This window comes from Eutrigla gurnardus (assembly GCF_963514095.1).
Source record: "Eutrigla gurnardus genome assembly, chromosome: 2".
Taxonomy (NCBI): Eukaryota; Metazoa; Chordata; class Actinopteri; order Perciformes; family Triglidae; genus Eutrigla; species Eutrigla gurnardus.
The window spans coordinates 26,135,648-26,155,060 of record NC_139916.1 but is presented as its reverse complement, the minus strand read 5'-3'; the positions used below and the strand labels follow the sequence as shown (position 1 = coordinate 26,155,060).

Sequence of the window (19,413 nt, the reverse complement as noted above, 5' to 3'; positions counted from 1 at the left end):
ATGTTCACATTAAATATTATTTTCATAGATTTGTCTCAATCCTGCTGCTCTCTCTACACTCATCTGTCTGTCATTTTCTTTAAGAGCAATGCATGATGGTACATCCTGCTCGGTAAGTGACCATCGGTTGTATGCTACCTTTCAAGATTAGTTGTGGGATTATTTGAGCCCACTATATAGGGTAGAATAAATGTCTATTATAAAGCGTTTTGTTGTGGTCAGATCTTAGTGTCTTGTTTGTTCAGCTGCAGTTGATTTGTAACAGTGATTCAGTAGCATGAGCAAGTAGTTATTTCTTACTGAGCAGATTTGTTCACAAATAATTGGTTGTGTTTGGTTGAGCCCTGCAGGGACTCCGACCTTGTGAGTGCTTGATTCTGTGTTTGTTTCACTTATCAACCCATGTATCATCCAATTAACTGAGTCGTGGATGTGGGAACGCCCCGAGGCTCTTTTTGGTTTCGCTGCTTGTCAAAACTGCAGAGTGGGCTGGCAGCACTTCTGGTTTCCAACTTCTTTAGGATAATGACTTTTTATTGGTATGCTGATGGTGTGTTGGAGAAGCTCATTTTGTATTTTTTACTGCACCTATTTGCAGTCCTGTGTAAAGAGCTCCAGCAGCGGTCTTCAAACTGTTTAACCACTTCCTGCTCACCTTTTTATATGTTATGCAACAAGCCTGGCTCCATAAGCAACACCCACCCTTATGTTTTATTAAGGCAACACTATGGAAAAGCAGCATTGGCCGCATGGGACCACAAAGAGACTCTTTGTGCAGCGGTGTGTTTTACACACACACACACACAGCATTCAGAGAGGACCAGACAACACAGCAGCAGTCACACTAACATTTACCCTTCACTCTCTCTGCTCTGCCCTTGTTATTGCCCAGACAGCCACAGAAAGGAGCCTTTATGTGTGTGTTAGTGTGTGTGCATGTTGGTGTGTGTGCAGGTCTGCCCTCCCCCTCCCCGAGCGCATGCTTTGCAAAATCACCTTCCTTAAGAACGCTGCCTTTTTAATATTATCCGCCACAGCTAGCAGTCTAACAGCCGCCCAGAAATAAGACCAGTGTAGTGACTAGCGAGGTGAAAGAGGATTATGGAGAAGTCCCGTCCCTTCAGGTGGAAACCAACGGGACCTTGTTTTTTCAAAAATATATGTACGACAGTCAGTGGCGAGTGTCTAATCATGTTTTGTTCCCGTCTGAATTGTGCCATGAATTACGCATATGATGTGAGTTAAATTAAAAGATGATTTAAAACATCAAGAAAGTCTTGTTTTGTTGTGTAACTGTTTTAGTATGAGACTGTGAAAATACATAATTATTTACAGGTCTCTTTTCTCTTCCTGCTGATAAAAAGAGTCGCTGGATAAAACACTTCAGCTGAGATAACCTTACATTTGTGATGGAACGTAGCTAAGCTAGCTAGCAAGACAAGCTATTGGCTGTGTTGACGCACGTTGTGTGAAACAAACATCTAACATTTAAATCGACAAACAATGTGTAATTCATGGTACAAAACAAGCAGGATAAAACATGTCTCACCATTGATTATCATACATAGTTAGAAATAAGGTCCCATGGGGGAGACAGGAAGGGGCGGGGCCTCTCTAAGGTGCTGTTTCTAGAGAGAGAGGGAGGGTGTATTGGGTGTGTGTGTGTGTGAGTGCTTCGAGGTGTCAGGAGGTTCAGTGTTTCAGAGGACTGATGGAGGTGAAGCCCTGACTGAGACGTAAGCTGCATCTTGACTGGTTGGTGGAGGCTTACAACCACCAGGCGGTAATTCAAGTTCACCGGAGCAGTAATCATTTCTGGAAATGTCTGTTAAACTTTTCCCAAGACACAATTAAAAGTCTTTCAAGTGTGCAGAGGGAAGGTCCTGAATCCCAATGAAATCTTATAGGGCTTTTTCTATTAGACAGCTGGTTTGTGTCCCTTAGTGGCTTCAGTGCTCCACGATAATACCAAGAACCAAGTTGAACTAACTTATTTCTAATGAGCGTAATGTGCTAACAGTCTGAGATACTGTGAGCATGTGTGGCTAGTGGTGTCTATTCGTGGCCTGAGTATCGTCTTATTTCCCCGTGTGATGTCATACAGCTGTACTGTGTGGGCGGTCAGACGAGGTCCTACAGTTGCTGTTGCTCCAATTAGCTTTGCTCGCTAGTGCCCTCCTACATTTTCATTTATTAGCTGAGTTCACTGATGTCCAGTTTCCATAAACAGATTTCTGACCACTCCCAATGTCACAAATACCAGTGCGTGTTTACCCTGCTATGATATACCAACATGGCTGCTGTGAAAAGGCCCTATTACTCTGCACGATAACCAAAGCTTCCTCTCTTGAAATATTTTAAAAACAAATGTCATCAGTTATTAAGACAGTGAGATGAATCGTGTAAAAGTATGACTAATCTTTACACTGTATAATGGGGAAGAGGTCCACCTGTTGGTGCAGCATCCTCAAAGTCATCAGGATACATCCTCTGGGAATCATGAACATCCGTACAATATTTCATGGCAGTCCCATTCAATACTTTTAAGCATAGACAGTCCGGACCAAGTGGTGGACCGACTGTCTTGACACAAGCTAAAAAGTGGCCAGTCCTAAAGTCCCGCCCCCATAGTTACTGTTGCTATGCAGACAAGCTTGACAAATAGAAACCTGCTTCCTGGTTCTGTTGAGCCCGATGACGCTGTGTGTATTGGATCATTTCTGGGCGCCAGGCAATATGGAAGCACACATCAAGGACTACCGTATGTGATGGAAGTATATATTGATGATGATAAACTTTAGTCAGGAAACTCCTCCTGTTGAGATCAAAATAAATAGCACCAAAAGTTACTAAGAAATCATGTAGGTTCACAAGAAACGTCTTCAGCTCAGACTCCAGCTGGGCCTCCAGCAGCGACCAGCCCACCAGGGACAGATCTGGCTTCTCTGCAGCATTTGACTTTAAGTGGAGCGCATGTTTGGAGATATGAAGGAAAACCAGAGGACCTACCATGAAGTGAATCAAAGTGACAGCCCTAAAAGTTGCATAGGCTTCCAGACCCACATGGTTACAGTGTTGAGTGGGAAGTTCAGGAAGTTAACGTGGTGGTCAGTTCTTCCATATTCTCCTTGTGCAGCTTGCCCAAAGCGTCCACCACTCCCCTTAGAGGGCCCGAGCCCGTCCTCCCTCCATCTCTCATAACATCCATCCGTCGGTCTGTGGCTGCCTGGCTGCTCTCCCTCTCCCACCATTTAATCCAATAATAGCTTGTTGTTATGCTGCCATGGTGTCCTGGTGTTTCTGCGTCTCCAGGAGAGTCCAAATAGTTTTGGGGGTTTATTTTTCACACCACCCCTCAATATTTTTTATGTGATTGTTTGATGGAATCAATTAACTGCGACGCCATCAAAAGCAAATGATAGTTCAGTCTAGAAGTCTAGAAGATGTCAGAAATGAGAAGTTCCTTTCACAGTTATTACATTTTATCTGCACATTTTCTGTTTTATTAGCAGCAGTTGAAAAATCTCAAAACAAGTCAATTAGTAAGTCAGTTAATATGTCTGTTAATTTGACTTGGAATTGAACTTCACTGATGGTTTAATATTCAGTTAATGGATAGGTTTGATAAAGTAATTGTTTTGGCAGTACAGCCATGAGCTGATGAGATGTGCAGCAGACCAGTGAAAGACGCTTGGAGGCGTCTTTCAGCTGTCAGCTTTTTCTATCTTGCATCTTAAATATGAATGCCACAGTGACTCGCTGTATGCTGAATGATAAAAGGAGATTCACCATGATTAGAGTATTTTAGTTTCCTACCTGATACAGAATTTTGGGGGGGAAAAGACATGAGACACAAAACATATTTCATATTATTTTGCATTTACAGTAGCAAATGAAAGGCTGATGAAAATGCATCTTTTAGTAGCAGACTGTGGATAATCTCCTATAATTGTCGAGCTGAAATCTCCTGACTGCAGAGCGGCATTAAAAAATGACCATGATAATTAAACCACAGAATACGTTGGACTAGTTTAAATGGAGCCAGTAGTGCTGCCAGAAAAGATAATCCCCACCACACCGCCTTTTGACCTCACTCTCTTTCACTCCACTTCACTCAATATTATGTTGTCTGTATTTAAGGGTATTTAGTATTTCTTTTTACTTCATGTCTTGGTTAATAATCCCAGAACTGTCTCCACATTTGAAAAGACAGCTAGGCTAGACTGTTTTTTGTGGGTAAAATGATTATCCCAGAACTACGAGGAAATGGCGTGTTGCTTCCGTTATGGCGTCGCCTCTGCTTAATTTCCACCTGTCACTTCCAGTGAAATGTAAATCAACATAACTGGGCCCACTTGAGGGAAGGGAGGCACGAGAGCCAGGACTGCACCAGTCTGACCCTGCTGCTGTAAAATGAGGTTTTCTGAATGGTCAACACTACCGCTTTTGTCCACAGGGGCCGCCAATTTAAAATGAAAGTTTTGGTTACTGTGGCTACGTACAGTATAAAGAAAGATTGTGACACTAATGTAATGTGACTTAGATATAATTGTACCTTTTGAAAAGGACTAAAGGGAAAAGTTGGTTGAAAGCTTACTCAGCCTTTATTGGATCACAGCAAAAAGAGGCGGGACATAGGAAGATAAAAATGGCTGCCCATGCCTATAAATGACATTATGTTTAGTTTGGTATCCTGACTAGAGATGATAACATTACCAGTTGTGTCTCATTGTTACAGGATTTACACATTTAAGTGATTTTTGTCTTTAGTGGCCTCTCTGCAGCCATTTTTGATATCTCATAGTTCAGGCATCCAGAGAGGCTCTGCAACAAATTTGGAGACAATTGGCTAAGTGGTCTTAGAAGACTCACACAGCCAAGAGCTGCTTCTGATGACACTGACCAAGTGAGCGTCATTAAAAATGAATTCAGAGAGTTTGGATGAGTGTTTGGAGTGTCTGCTGACAGACACACACACACACACACACACACACACACACACACACACACACACACACACACACACACACACACACACACACACACACACACACACACACACACAGAGAGAAGAAGAGCCCGTATAGAGAAGTTTTAATGCTGATGTTACTAGGGCTACTGTATTCTTCTCCGTTGCTAGGAAACTTCATTTTGCAGCGGCACCATTGGTTCGATTCTCGGAGTCAGCATTGTGCTGACGGCATGAAATCCAGTGCTGCTAGAACAAGTAGCATTAACAAGCTGTCAGGGCCTGAGGGGTGTGTGTTTGTGTCTGGTCCCCTCTCCTGTGACTGCAGTCATGAATATGGAGCAGCTTCTGGCATTATTCAGTCACTCACACACAGCATCAAACAACAGAGAAGGCTGTCAGAGTGCCTTCAGAGCAGGTTAGAGCAGCTGAATCACCCTGAACCAGCACGGTATCTGGTGAGGTGGCGAGAAACACAGGTGGATGTAAACCAGAGCAGTGAGGATTTTTCAGTGCTCGTAAAACACAATTAACATAAAAAAGATGCCTGTTTTAAGCATCCATTCGGTTTTCTACAGCTACTTCCTTTTGTTCCCGTTTTTTTACTTCCAAGGAAATTTGTGTGCATCCACTGACTGAAATGTAAATTTGAACCAGTCTGTCCGCCTCTTGTCTCTTGCCTAAAGGCCTCGGTACACTTCAAACTTAATGTTTGCCAAATCAGCGTCATCCTTCACGCAACTGCTTGTGCCACGTTTTATGTGCACAGCGAATGACATCGTGAATGCCTTTGGAGGAGAGACAGAAAGTAGGAAGACTGAGACTTCAGGCACATAAAGACTCGGAGTCCTTGAAGAGAGGTCATGGAGGCCGCCGGGAGGAGGCAATATTCAGTCCTAGCATCGCCTGTTAAATAGCCTAATTGGATGTGTTGTGAGATGTAGGGAGATGTAGTGTTGTAGATGTCTACATGTGTAGCCTCCGGCCAGTTAAATTCCACAAGACCTGTGAAACTGTCATCAGGGAAAGATGGGAAATATTACTGCTTTATTCCTGTGTCCAGGGCAAGTTATGTGAATGGAGTGAGCATTTCCATCCCCCGCTCTAATCACTCACTGCTGTCTTAAAAAAAGGATCTTTAAATGGAGCTGTACAGGATGCCATTTTTATATTTCCAATCTTCTGTTTAGGTGTTTAAGTGATGTCTGTCCGAAAACAATATTCTCAATTTGAACAAAGTGATTAATTGGATTAAATAGCCTGAATATAACTGCTTAACGTGTCTTCCTTTGTGTGCGCAAAACTGGAATGCAAACTGTTTTTTTTTTTTATCAGGTTTTTTTTTAAACAGCGTTTTTAAAGGGCTAAACGCCACCAAAATGTATTGAAGCAGAATATTTTGTTAGATAAAAATGTGAATTTTGGAAATTATTTTTGGACTTCACAACGCCACGTACTTATTAAAATGTTTGGATCAGAAACAATTCTATGCAGCTATTTATATTATTAGTCTAGCCTGGGCCTCATCTACAACTGTGCAAAAACACCAGCTTTATAAACATGACTTGATATGTAGAATTTGAGTTCTTCCTGTTGTTTGGAACTTGGATCATGGTGTTTGTGTTTTGTTGGTGTTTAATTGGCTATTATGGCTATTTTAAAAGATATGTCTGGTAGTTGTAGAGTGCTGAAATATTAACAAAAAAAAAATGTACATCCTGTCATTGGTTGTATTTGTTTCTAATCCAAAATATAGTTGCAGTGTGTATGAACACAAATATGCATCATCGACTGATGACTTGCTGAATAATTTAGTCTGTTTTTGTACTTTTCCCCATTAAACATCTTGTACACCAGAGTGGCCCTGCGTTCTCCGCCATGCTCACCACGTTGTCATTCATGCGTTCACTCCTAAGTGCCGATGCTGCTGCTGTGGAGCTGGGTTATAAAAAGGAAAAAATAGCTCTTGTCCTTCCTACTTTTCCCCTCTGTCAGAGGAGTTTCTGCATTCTTTCTGATAGTGTGCGCATAGTTCTCCCGCCATAATCAGCATGTCAAAACACAAGCTATAATTTGCCTGTGAAGGCATTAACTCATGAAAACACGAATGTGCACGCACACATTGACTCTTTATCTTTCTTTTTTTACCCTGCACAGGAAGTTTGTGCTAGATAGCAACTTGGCACTTGTTTTTCTCCCGAGGAATGTGTCATGTATTGATTTATATGATATATGGCTAATACATCTAATCTCTAGAGCTGTGTGAAATGATTTTGCTTGTCGTCTTGCAGACAGACGTAAAAAAATCATGTCTTCAGACTTCTTACTAATCACCATCATTATGGAGTTATTTCACCATCATTTTAATCTGTTTATTCAGTTAAACCACAGCTTAAATAGATTATTTTGGATTCACACCGTAGTAAACCAGCCGATGTGTGTCTTGCTAGAGACAGTGAATACAGCTTGGTGGAATTCACCGATCACCTCTGTGTCTACAGCGAGGGAAGCCCCGCCCCCCCTTCTCCAAATCATCTAATAAACACCACAGATCATGCAGTCAAACTAGACTAAACTTCCACAGGTTTCATCCAATAATACCTGGAGGAGAACAGAATCTTATGTTGAAGTTTTAACTCAGATGTTATGTTGTTGTTTCAGGCTCCTCTGTTGTCGAGGGCAGCTTTTCTTCCACGAATAGAAAGTGAAGAAAAGAAAACAAGCGCTGTCTGCAGCTCATATCAGCCAACTGGTCCTCGATGACCACTTAGTACACACAAGATGGCCGACAGTGTTGAAGTCCACTTGGCCCAAATACAAGGCAGGCTGCAGCCACCCGCTTGTGTCCATAACTGGCCCAGGATCTGCTGTGGGCAGGGACAGAGCTGGCGGGACAGAGCAGGCCAATGTCAAAGGTTGTGTTTGGATAATTAGCCTCAGGATAACGGCCGTCTGTCCGTCCCACCACAGCTCCTGGTGGAACAGCAGAGCTATTCACAGCAATGACTCGACTGGCTTTAACTCTGCAGGCTTCAGCTGATACTGCGCTCTGTGTCTTCTGCTGTAGGAGGAGGAAATGCTCATTTTCATCATTTATTTTTTTGGTGTCAATTATCTTTATGACGTGTCGCGTCCACGTCGTCCTTCAGAGTTCAGTTAATGTGAGCTGTTCATTATTTCTGCACATTTAGTTTTCAACCAAAATTAGCATCCCAATAAATGTCACAGAAATATAGACGCACGTTGGTAACCAAGCTACCTAGCGCTAGCTTCCAGCTACAGATGGCGAGGTCAGGGCTGAACATTAATCGGTTAACCACTGAGAAAATTTTTGACCGGTTATACATTTTGGTCTTTAGGTGAATTAACAGGCTTCATGTTAACAACTCACCACCACCGCTGATCCTTGGTGTGTCCAGCTAAGCAGCAGTCTGAAACTCTTCTGATCAGCCAGACACGACCAATCAAATGATTTAGAACGAATATCAGCTGATAACGATCAGTGGCCGGACAGTCGATATTCATAAGCTCTACCGGCAATACAAGTCATTAAAGCCAACAGCAAATACACTGAGACCTTTACAACTCTAAAAACTAACACTGGATGGTTGAAGTGCTTTGAGAAGAGTAAGGAAAGTGTAGTATACAGTATGTCACGTCAGTTTGCGTTGGTGTTAGTGTCAGGCTTTTAAAAGCAACATGAAGATGAACTGTCATCCCTCCTGCCAGCAGTACCTGCCCCTGCCGGCCTTCCACCCTTTCATCCATATTGTTACATCTGGCTCCAAAAATCCAAGATGGCGACGGCCATTATGCTAAACTCCAGGCTTTACACCCATAGTCCCCAAACCAACGGGTGACGTCCCGGCGACTACTCCTTATACACAGTCCACGCCTCGGAGCCCGCTCTGACTCTACCTCCGGCTAATGAGCCCCTCGTCTGGTCAAGTGTCTGCCAGTCTGTCATCTCTGAACCTCTCGACCCCTAAGCACTTAAATGCAGCGTCCAAGAGTGTGTCTCAGTGTGTTAAGTTGGTAATGATAACCTGTGTGTCCCCACCTGTCTCTTCTGTGTGAACGTGAGCGTCCCATTGGACGGCTGCCATCCACAGTCACTGTCCTAAACAATGGAATTATACACTCGGATTCAACACACACGCTCCACTCTATACTTTGTCTAACCCGCTGTGGTGCAGAGGTTGTACCACGCACGTGTACGCTACGCATCCTCCACCACGTCCAACACCACGGCACAAACTCTCCCACATCAAACACATATTAGCTCTCCCACTCCAAACGTACAACAGAACAACTACATGTTGCCACTATGAGATGGAGGAGCTATGACGGAGGTCGGCCTGGAATGAACCGTCTTAACCATAAGGCCAACAACAATGTGATGCCTCCACCTGCCTCGTCACCGCGGCCTCTGACCTGTCCGGGTGTTTCGCTCCGCTGTGGTAAAGATGAAGCTTCACCAAACACTTTGTCAGAGTAGAAGTGAGTTATAACGGACCCACAAGCAGTATCGCTTCTGCTTGAGTGCGTTCAAACGGGGTTGCTTGGACCGCTACAGATGCTGTGATGCGTGTGTGTGATGTGTGTGTGTGATGCGTGTGTGTGTGTGTGATGCGTGTGTGTGTGTGTGATGCGTGTGTGTGATGTGTGTGTGTGTGTGTGATGCGTGTATGTGTGTGATGCGTGTGTGTGATGCGTGTGTGTGTGTGTGATGCGTGTGTGTGTGATGCGTGTGTGTGTGTGTGTGTGATGCGTGTGTGTATGGCGTCAGAATCGTTTCATATTACTTGCGCAACTATCAACTGAACGCGTCACACCCGCGTGCTTTGACGCCTGTGCAGCACACAGCGCCTGACGTGTAATGTAGTTTCCTCATTGACTTATAATGGTCACGCGTTCACGCGCACGTTCACGCGTGATGGCTGCTGCACGCCTGTGATCACATTACGCGGAGTAACTACGCGTAACATTCATGCGTTTTTTAGCGAACGCACGCATTAACGCTTGCATGAAGATAATTGAACATTTTTGTCAGGCGCTCACATGTACGCGGAAACGACGTGCGCAGACTCTGTCGCACGTAACAAGAAGCTGCGTACATAGCTGCGTACATATGAAGCAGCAAGTTACGGTTAAGGTGCGCACAGCAGATCAATTCCGGCCGCGCAGCATCAGAATCTGCGACCGCACGTGCGTTTGAACGCGTAACAACATTTGTCAAACAGTGACAGACAGACGTGCGCACGCTGCTTCATATGTACACAGCTTCTTGTTACGCGTGACATACAACCTGCGCACGACAACGCACGCACGCACGCATAACAAAGTAACCATGCGTTCACACACACGCTGCTGCGCATCTTTCTAAGTGTTTTGACATCGATTTACCTTCATAATGCGTGTGTGATGCGTGTGTGTGATGCGTGTGTGTGTGTAATGCGTGTGTGTGCGCTGCCAGCCGCACCTGTCTGCATCTGAATTACGATCCAGATAAACGCTGCAGACTTTAATAGCTTCCTGTGTGACAGCTGTGACTGTTTATGATCGCCCCGATGCCTCGCTACTTGCTCTCCTTGATGCCCCGTAGCATCTAATTCCAGCACAGACGTGCTCCTTCATCATGTCGACATGACTCCATGCCAGCGTGCTCAGAGCTGTGCTTGTTTCTTAAACGTCTGATCAGGTGTTTTCTTCTTTGTTTGCTTAAGTGGATATTTTGACACTGCTGGAATAAGAAGAAGGCACTCATTCAAACTGTAATTGGGTTTAAATGGTGTTTAAAATGTTTATTTTTCATTTGACAGATTGTAGTTGATTAAAGCATCTTGTTTACGTACGTCTGTTGACTTTAATTAAGTGGCAGATCCCAGTTTAGTCAAAGAGTTAGAGCTTAGCTATTAAGTTGTATTTTGAAGAGGAAGATGGCAAGAAGTCAAGTTGAAACGACCTTCAGACTTAAATTGGCTCTGCTGTTCAGTGCACTTGCTATTTTTAATGAATTTGTTTTTTAACTTGCTGTTTTGAATAAAAGTCAGTGAGCTTCAGGCGTGTGGCGTAGACATGGGACGTTATGAAAATGTAATGTCACGGTTATCCTGGCCAAAATAATTGTGATTCACAATATTGTTCCGATAAAATCAAATCAAAATGTTCTTAAAAGTCTTAAAATGGCTCATACACATACTGGAATCAGTTTACTTAAGAAACAAATATTTTTTATTGCATTACAGATAAGACAGACTTTTTTTGTGAACATCCCTTTTTGTGAAAAACAATCAAATAATCTTATATAGGATGATGATGAATCTTTAAGGCAGGAAAACACCGGCCCAACCGTTGGATGTCTGAAGCGTTTGGAGAGGCTCGGACGAGGTCGGGAACACATATGTTTGGTGTGTACAGCTGCGTCGGAAGCTTTCGGAGCTGCGCGGACGTTGTCTGATCAGACTGAGCATGCGAAGTCTGAGGAGGTGGGCTGTTGGACGTCTGAGCCATTGGATACTCTGATTGGCGGTGTGCTAGCGAATCAGAGTATCCAATGGCGGTGTGTGGGCGGGGCGGAAGTGACGATGGTAAACTCCGTATTACTCGTTCCCTACTGAGACGACGTCTTCGTAAAATAATGAGCCCGAGAGCACACAACGCGAGTGTCACCCTAGCCAGAGCCATCTTTCCAGAAATGCCAAGTATTTAGTCCACAAAGATCTTCTCGAGTCGAACGAATACTGAACCAAGACGTGTGTGCATTGTTTTTATCTGCACTCCGTTCCGTCATTTCCTGTTTTCCTGTTTTGGAGTACTGGCACGAGACTAGCGCCACCCGCTGTTAAGGAGGCTTATTGCATCTCGCGCAAGCGCAGAACGTACACGCTGCTGTGGTGTCGGAAGCACGTCGAAGCGGTGTGTACAACGCAACTTTTCTGCCGAACGGGTCAGACGAGAGGCAACAGAGTGGGCGGAGAGTGGTCGGATAAGGCAGTTGGACGTCTGGGCGGTGTGTAGGGGCCTATAAGGTCTCCCTGACTCGTCTAACATGCTAGACAGATTTTTTCTTTTCTTTTTATCCCGATAATGAAAATTCACCACGATCAATTTGTTTTTTATTGAGATAAATCATATATGGTCCCATCTCAAGTGTGAAGCATCTCTCATAATGTCAAACTGAGCTGACCAGGAAGCTCAGCCCAGTGAAGCCTTTACACTGGTTCATGATGAGGAATGAGGACCCAAACGTAGAGGTGACCCCAGCCCCGGATATCCGTCCTGTCTTGTATCCAGTCTCAACCTCTGTCACCCCAGGGTGATTACTCCAGGGCCATAAACTTTTACAGCCATGGGAACTTCCTTTAGCCACCCAGCTCTGTGCAGGGACAAGTGTCTGCTCTGACCACTGAAACATGTCCAGAGGAGCCCACTGCCATGTCCGATGGGGGACTTCATCCCTTACAAGGACCTGATTCGGGATGCCGAGGGACTTCTCTGTCTTGATTTCTGGAAGTACATTTTCCGGAAGAGAGCGCAGGATGATGATCTCCCTCCCACACCCTCCTCCTCTTCCTCCTCACCCTCTGTGTGAGGTTCAGCAGCCGAGGAGGAATGTGTTCTTTTTAGGCGGCTGGCAATTGTTGGGGGTTTCTCTATAAATAACTTCTTGCCAGCCAGCCGGGCTGTGCAGCTCCAGCAGAACCATCATGTCAGCCCAGCGGCCGTGTCGGCTCAGATCAGATCTGATGATGTCATACCGTGAAGTGTTTCGTAGTAGATGACAACTGATTCAGCATCTTACATGTCTCACGTCGTCCCGACAGAAAATCAAACATGTTTGATTCATTATTTTTTGTTCAGTCATGGCCTGAAATTCATAGAAAATCCTGAGCGTGTTCTAGACGGTTCTTTGAGCGATTATCATCACAGAGTTAAGAAAGAGAAATAGCTGGAGAGAAAGAGCAGAGGTACTTCAGCAACCCGGTGAGTTGAGATGACATCACACACGTGGTGAAAGACGAGCGATGATTGGCTGGTCGGGGACCAACGTGTAGACTTTATGACTCTGATCACCTAATCTGACATGAAGAACGTTGTGTAGTCTGAACCAGACATTCGGCCGCTGTAGTCTGTTTCTCCTCGATGGACAAAGGCCAACATTTGCAGAGGCCCGGTGTTCCTGCTGCTAGGTGTTATGGGTAGCCCCGGTGGTTTACACAGCTCATGTATCACAGCAGCAACAGTTGTGTTGCAGAGAAGCAGGACGCCGCTCATGGCCGCTGTTTGTGTAATTGAACACCGCAGGCTCTCACAGCCACTAAAGCATCCTTTGTAAACGCCGTTTGTTGATGTAAGAGCGGAGACTGATTGCAGATGGCTGCGTTCACTCAAGGCCTCGCTGAGTCCCACTATTCCCTCCATGGGTGTTTATTTGTTTAAAGTGTACAGAGGAGGCACTTCTCATTATAGGCGTGCGTGTGTGTGCGTGTGCGTGTGCGTGTGTGTGTGTGTGTGTGCGCGCGTTTATGCTCGCAATCATGTCACTAATTAGAAACGTGTTTTATTTCCCCTCCTTGTACTGCGAATGACGTTGTTGAATGAGGCATTGTGGGTAGACACTGGACTTAATGCCTCCCCCTCTCTGTTGCTTATTATCATTAGTCACATTCCATCAGTACTCGGCGAGCACTGAGGCTTGCAACCACTTGTTTGTGGCAATTTTGCTCTCTCTCTCTCTCTCTCTCTCTCTCTCTCTCTCTCTCTCTCTCTCTCTCTCCCTCCCTCCCCCGTCTTCCCCTTTCACCATTGTCTTCCTGTTTCTGTCCACTACTGTCACTCAGGGTAGTTGAATTGAAAATGAATGAAAGGCTGGGCTCAATGAAGCGGATGATGGCTCAATTGAATGTGCCTCTCAGGAATGCCTGGTTGTTGTGGAGTCTTTTGGCTGCAGCTCAGCCTCCAGTCCAGTCGTGGTGGCTTGAGGTTGCTAGACGGGTTTGACATATTGTCTGGATATTATTTATACATATTCTGCCCTATGGAGTCAAAGGAGTGCCACAATAACAAATACATCTGGAAAAGAATAAGAAGATTAGCATGTAAAGTAAATAAAACTACTTGGAAAGGAGAAATAAAACGTTTGGTAAATAATTTTATATATATATGTATATGTGTGTGTGTGTGTGTGTGTGTGTGTGTATAAACTTACTTACTATTGACTTATTTATTTATTTTTATTTTTCCCTCTCCATGAAACAAAGGAGCACTTGTTCCTGCTGTCAGGATGTTGCCATCATGTTTTCTAGCGTGCACGTGTGGATGCACAGCCCTCACTGTAGCATGTATAGAAGTAGCATGTATAGAAGTAGCATGTATAGAAGTAGCATGTGTAGAAGTAGCATGTATAGAAGTAGCATGTATAGAAGTAGCATGTGTAGAAGTAGCATGTGCACGCCTGCAGCGGTCTGCCACGTCTCCACTGAAACATGATCAAGGCTTAAAAGCATCAGTTTCTTAACAGTTTCAAACACATCGCTGGCATGTCTGTACTGTAACGAATCAGCTGTCATACTGATGCAGATGCATTTTCTATGAGCTGACATTGCACTGTGTAGCTGAAGTACTGGTTGGCTTTTACCTATCTAATGATTTCTTTGGCACTGAGACCAAAAAGCACCTCTGTGTTAAAAAGATGGAGCATAACTGGTGGAGGCATGTTGTTTCTGCTCCCCGTTAGAAAACAAGCCAGGAAGTAATGGACAGAAGATGATTGTCTAAAAGCTTGTCAGATGCCAAAACCCTGCACAATGGTTTATAATTCAATAAGGAGGGATTTTACAAGTTAGCATGGTCATTTTATCTCAGCTTAGACTTTGATAGTATGCCAACACAGTCGTATGCATTATAGTTTGTTATGGGAAATACTACGTGTCACAACAAATAAACAGTATTATGTACATTAATGACTAGTGTATACCGATACTAGAAAAGTATGGTGATCCCCCGTTTTGTTATTAGCGGTACTTTAAGTATGACGTGTTTTAACAAGAGCCGGTGGCCTTCATGAGTTAAAAAGGCCACTTGTTGAAATGACCATAGATATATGTATGTATACTTCAGCTTTGGCTTCACTTCGCCTCCAGCTCGTGATCTACTTACCAGGTTTATTTCATATACCAGGTGTTGTATTCGTCAAAGTGTCCTGTGTGTTTTGCTGGAATACTTAACACTATAGGACTGGAACAAGGTGGAGTCCATTACCTCAAAGTAAAGGAACATTTAGATAAAGCAATTACAAGGCAGGCACACATTTCCTCCTCTCTCCTCTCATCAAACTGATACCTTTTTGGTTAAAATTATTATTTTTTTAGCATTAGAAAATTGAATCAGAGGTCCATTCTCTTGTTCTCATGTGTCTGAAACTCTGAATGAAGTTGAGCTTGATTGGATTACTCACTGCAGGAAAAGAAAACCTCTTCCAACTGACATCGGCCCAGAGTGATTGCAGTCCAATCTACTGTAGTTTTTCATTTGCAGCTTTCAGCAAATGGCAGATGAAGATAGATGAGGACTTGATTGGCCATGTAACTCTTAGATGAATGGCGTGACAGTCTGGCCTGAGAGCTGCTGGAGAAGAACAACCCTGGGCTCAAATCCGACACTGTTTCTGAGAGGAGGAAACAGGAGAAGCTCTGTATTTGTTGAACTAGTGCTTCTATGAGTTAACATGCCTGTCATTCCTGTCTCTGCTCCGTTGGCTGTGGCCTGGTGTTTTCTCAGGATTATCTGCACAGGCCTGTGGGCTCTTTGGCTACATGCTACATCATCCACGCTAGTACGGCTCGTTTTAAAACGACAACGATCCCCATCCCGACGAGTGTTTTAGCGCTCGTCTCCTGCGGATGTCGGCAGGATTAGTATTATAAAATTCCAGTATTAAATGCACAACGGCTGCTAGCAAAGACAACAAAGTCTGCAGAGTAGAATTTGTTATCCATGATGACAATTAGCCTTTGTGACCTCTTAGATCACATCCCTGGTCGTGTTGTTCACCACAGACAAAAATGGCAAAAAATAAAATCAAAATCCAGAATCCTTTCTCCCTGAAAAACAAAATGTGATGCATACATTTATCAGCGTGTACCAACCAGTTTGAAACGGTAACATCATGAACTCCATCCATCCATCAATGATAATCTTTTCAACCATCAAATGAAATTCCTCCCAACGTCCCGTCTGCATATCCTGTTTCACTCAGAAATCCGTCATCATATGGAAGATAGAGACTCTGGAAATGCCTCCAAGGTCTTCATCTTTTCCATCAAGTTTTCTACAAAATCGGCTGTGGGAGCGTTTTCAGACGTCTCTGTTTTAGGAGAAGTGTGGTCGCCAGGCAGTATCATAGGAGAGGTCAAGCATTTTAAAACAAAAACATAATGTGAGATGGAGTGTTTCTGTAGCCAGAGTTGCACCATTTCATCAAGTACTGAAAACTCCCCAACTGACCCGTGGAGGTTAAAGGAGCAAATCTGTCTTTTGGCTTAGATTTGATGATTTGGAGTTCAGTCGCTGAGGCATCAATCAGTCTGCTGGTACTGCAGCTGGAGCCGTAATGCGTGAGAATGCCACTGAGAGGAAAAACAAACATTTGTAGGGGAGTGCCAGCTGAGGAGTTTTACATTGAAATAACATTTGGTTGAAATGATATAGACCATGATCAGTCGATTGTATTTCATTATGTGTTCAGATTGTCAGATTGTAGCATCCTCGTGATATCCCGGGAAAGCCATCAGTGAATTCCTTCAAATTGGGCACAAACGTCCACTTTGACTCCAGAATGAACAGATTCGAATTTGGTGGTCAAAGGTCACCATTACCCGGGATATTGATGTGCAAACTATAATAATAATAGTCCGTCCATCCATCCATTGTCATCCACCTCTTTATCCTGTATTCAGGGTCGCGGAAGGGCTGGAATAATAATAATAATAATAATAATAATAGTAATAATTATAAATGGTATTTATACATCTATTTATAAATCAAGTACTTTCCAAAACAAAGTGTAGTAAGTAAAAAAGTTTAAAAAAAAAGTAAAATGCAGGCAAATAAACAAAAAACAGTAACAATGGACTAAAATGAATAGTGATATAAAAGATCTTCTGTTTCTGCATACTGATGTTCACACAGTTTCTGGCTGCAGGTTTGATATTTGAAGACAAGGATCCAAGTTGGTTCTGTAAAACGGGTGAGCTTTTGGGAACTTGACCAGTTAGAGGAGACCTATAACTTGCAAGGCTGTGATTTTATATATATATATATATATATATATATAATTTTAATTAATTTAATATAAAAACATTTTTTCCCTTTTTCCCATCTTTGGCCTCTTGCCAGGCCTTTAACCTCGTTCCCACATACAGGAGATTGCCACCAACAAAGCAAGCATTCTAATGTGTGGCAGCGAAAGAGTGTGTGAGTGTGAGTGTGTGTGAGAATCAGCCGTTCAGTGGGGTGAATAGTGTCTTTTTCTGCCCCCCCCCCCACAACTCTTTGGATAAGCCCACTGGAGATCTGCCTGAACTCGTCGGAGATAATCCTGCTTCTGTGCCAGTGATGGAGTGTAGGGAGGCGATGGAGGAGGAGAGGTGGATAGAGGGAGATAATGAGAGGGAAGGAGGACTGTATATGGAGTGAAAAGGAGGATTTGGTGTCATAACTGACTGCTAGATATTAGAGCACTTCACAAAGCTTGAGTTGCTCAAAGAAGGGAAGTCTTCCCCTCTCAAGCTTATCATGCCATCTTTTTTACCTCATGGCAACTTGTTTTTCTCTGGCAGGCACTCAGATGGTTTTGTACCTTGTATCCTAGCAATGAGGGAGGATTTTCTACTGGGACAGAGTGTGTGTGGCACTGAAAGGCCTCTTGGACTTACACTACTTGGCCTCTGCTGAGGCCTTTTTACACACAAAACCGGATGTAGCCAGTCAGACAGAGGGCCGACAGGAATATCAATGTGTATGAGCTTCCCACGACTCTTAGTGGACGGCGGCGATGCCAAAAAACACAAGGTGCTTGTTTATTGTTGTCCTTTATGGTGGGGTTTGTCATCTTTTCCATTTGCTGACGGGAATCACACTTGGTGTCTAAGCATAAAACAAGCTAGGCTTGGGCTGTATCATGGTACTTCAGTCCTCCAGGGTGGGAATGGGTATTTTTGATACCAGTTCTGATACCCTGAATTTAATAAAGATACCACAATGATAATTATTTTCGATATTTTGTGTGAATGAAAACCTTGTAGCCTAATTAGTAGATCAACTAAGTTTCATTTCTGTACTGTATGTAAAATCCTGTAAGCATGAAATGACAGATGATAATGTAAAGTCATTGTGAATGACAAGCTCATTGTTAACCAACATGTTGGCAGCATCAAAATGAATGACTTATACTCTCATTCTACCACCCCACCAAAACCAGCAGTACAGTGTGTTCATGTGTCTTGACTATATTCTACAACCCCTCCAGACGCACTCCGAGTTCCTGTGTCTTGGGTTAGCTCAGACGTTAGCGACAGCTTCGACTCGGCTCACTCGAGGTGGGCTGACTGTTCTCCTTTAAGTCTCAAGCTGCTCCTCTTGAGTTTTGCACTAAATCCCGTCGTATACCTTCTAACCCCGGTGAAATCAGTCAGGAAGGTGTGACATAATGGATACTGCCCACAGTGTGGCCCGCGGGCCACTGACCCGCAGAGCACAACACGTGCAGACATGCATCATTTTTCAGGTGAGGAATGACAACTATGGCTGCATGGCGACTAGGCCTTCAAGTGCTGGAGTTGCAGGCTAAAGTTAGGGATTTTGGTGGACAACTGCATTCCTGTGCAGCCCTCGGTTACATGCGCCCTGAATTCAGTCATTAAAACTCTGGTGTAGAGTGTACTGATGTGTATTCTCTGTCCTTTGTGTTGCAGGTTGTGTCCAGAAGGATGTGCTGTTAAACTGGAGCTGCTGGGAGGTCAAGAGGTGACATGCCTCTGTAAAACTCCACTGGAAACAAATGGTGCGGATGTCTCAGATGTCTCAGTTAGCTTATATGCTTAAGGTTGCTTTCACACTAGTAGTCGGGTTCATTCGGTCCAGACTAAGTGGTTAGAAATGGTTGTTATCAACAAGAGGAGTAAAGGTGAAGTCATTCTGACTGACGGGTAACCCGTTGATTGGACAGTTTTGGCGATGTCATCCTGCATCATCAGGAGCCACATAGAGTCCTGAACACAGACAACCGCTTATACTGCATTAAATAGTTTAAACAAAACAGTATTCATATTATAAGACCGCAAATCGACAACATGTTGTGATGGAAGATGACTATCAGGTCGAGACGGAGACCCCAAAACCTCATGCAGAAAAACGTCCCGTACAGAAAATCAAAAAATCAA

At 43.8% G+C, this 19,413-nt stretch overlaps 1 protein-coding gene across 1 annotated transcript in view; it reads left to right on the top strand.

Moving 5' to 3' along the window:
* plxnb1b (plexin b1b) overlaps window positions 1–19,413 on the top strand; it is a 109,489-nt gene that overhangs the window by 39,555 nt on the left and 50,521 nt on the right. Inside the window, exon 4 of the mRNA XM_084039016.1 lies at window positions 18,946–19,034. The gene's annotated coding sequence lies outside the window, so the exon portion shown is untranslated. The remainder of the gene's footprint in view (window positions 1–18,945; window positions 19,035–19,413) is intronic.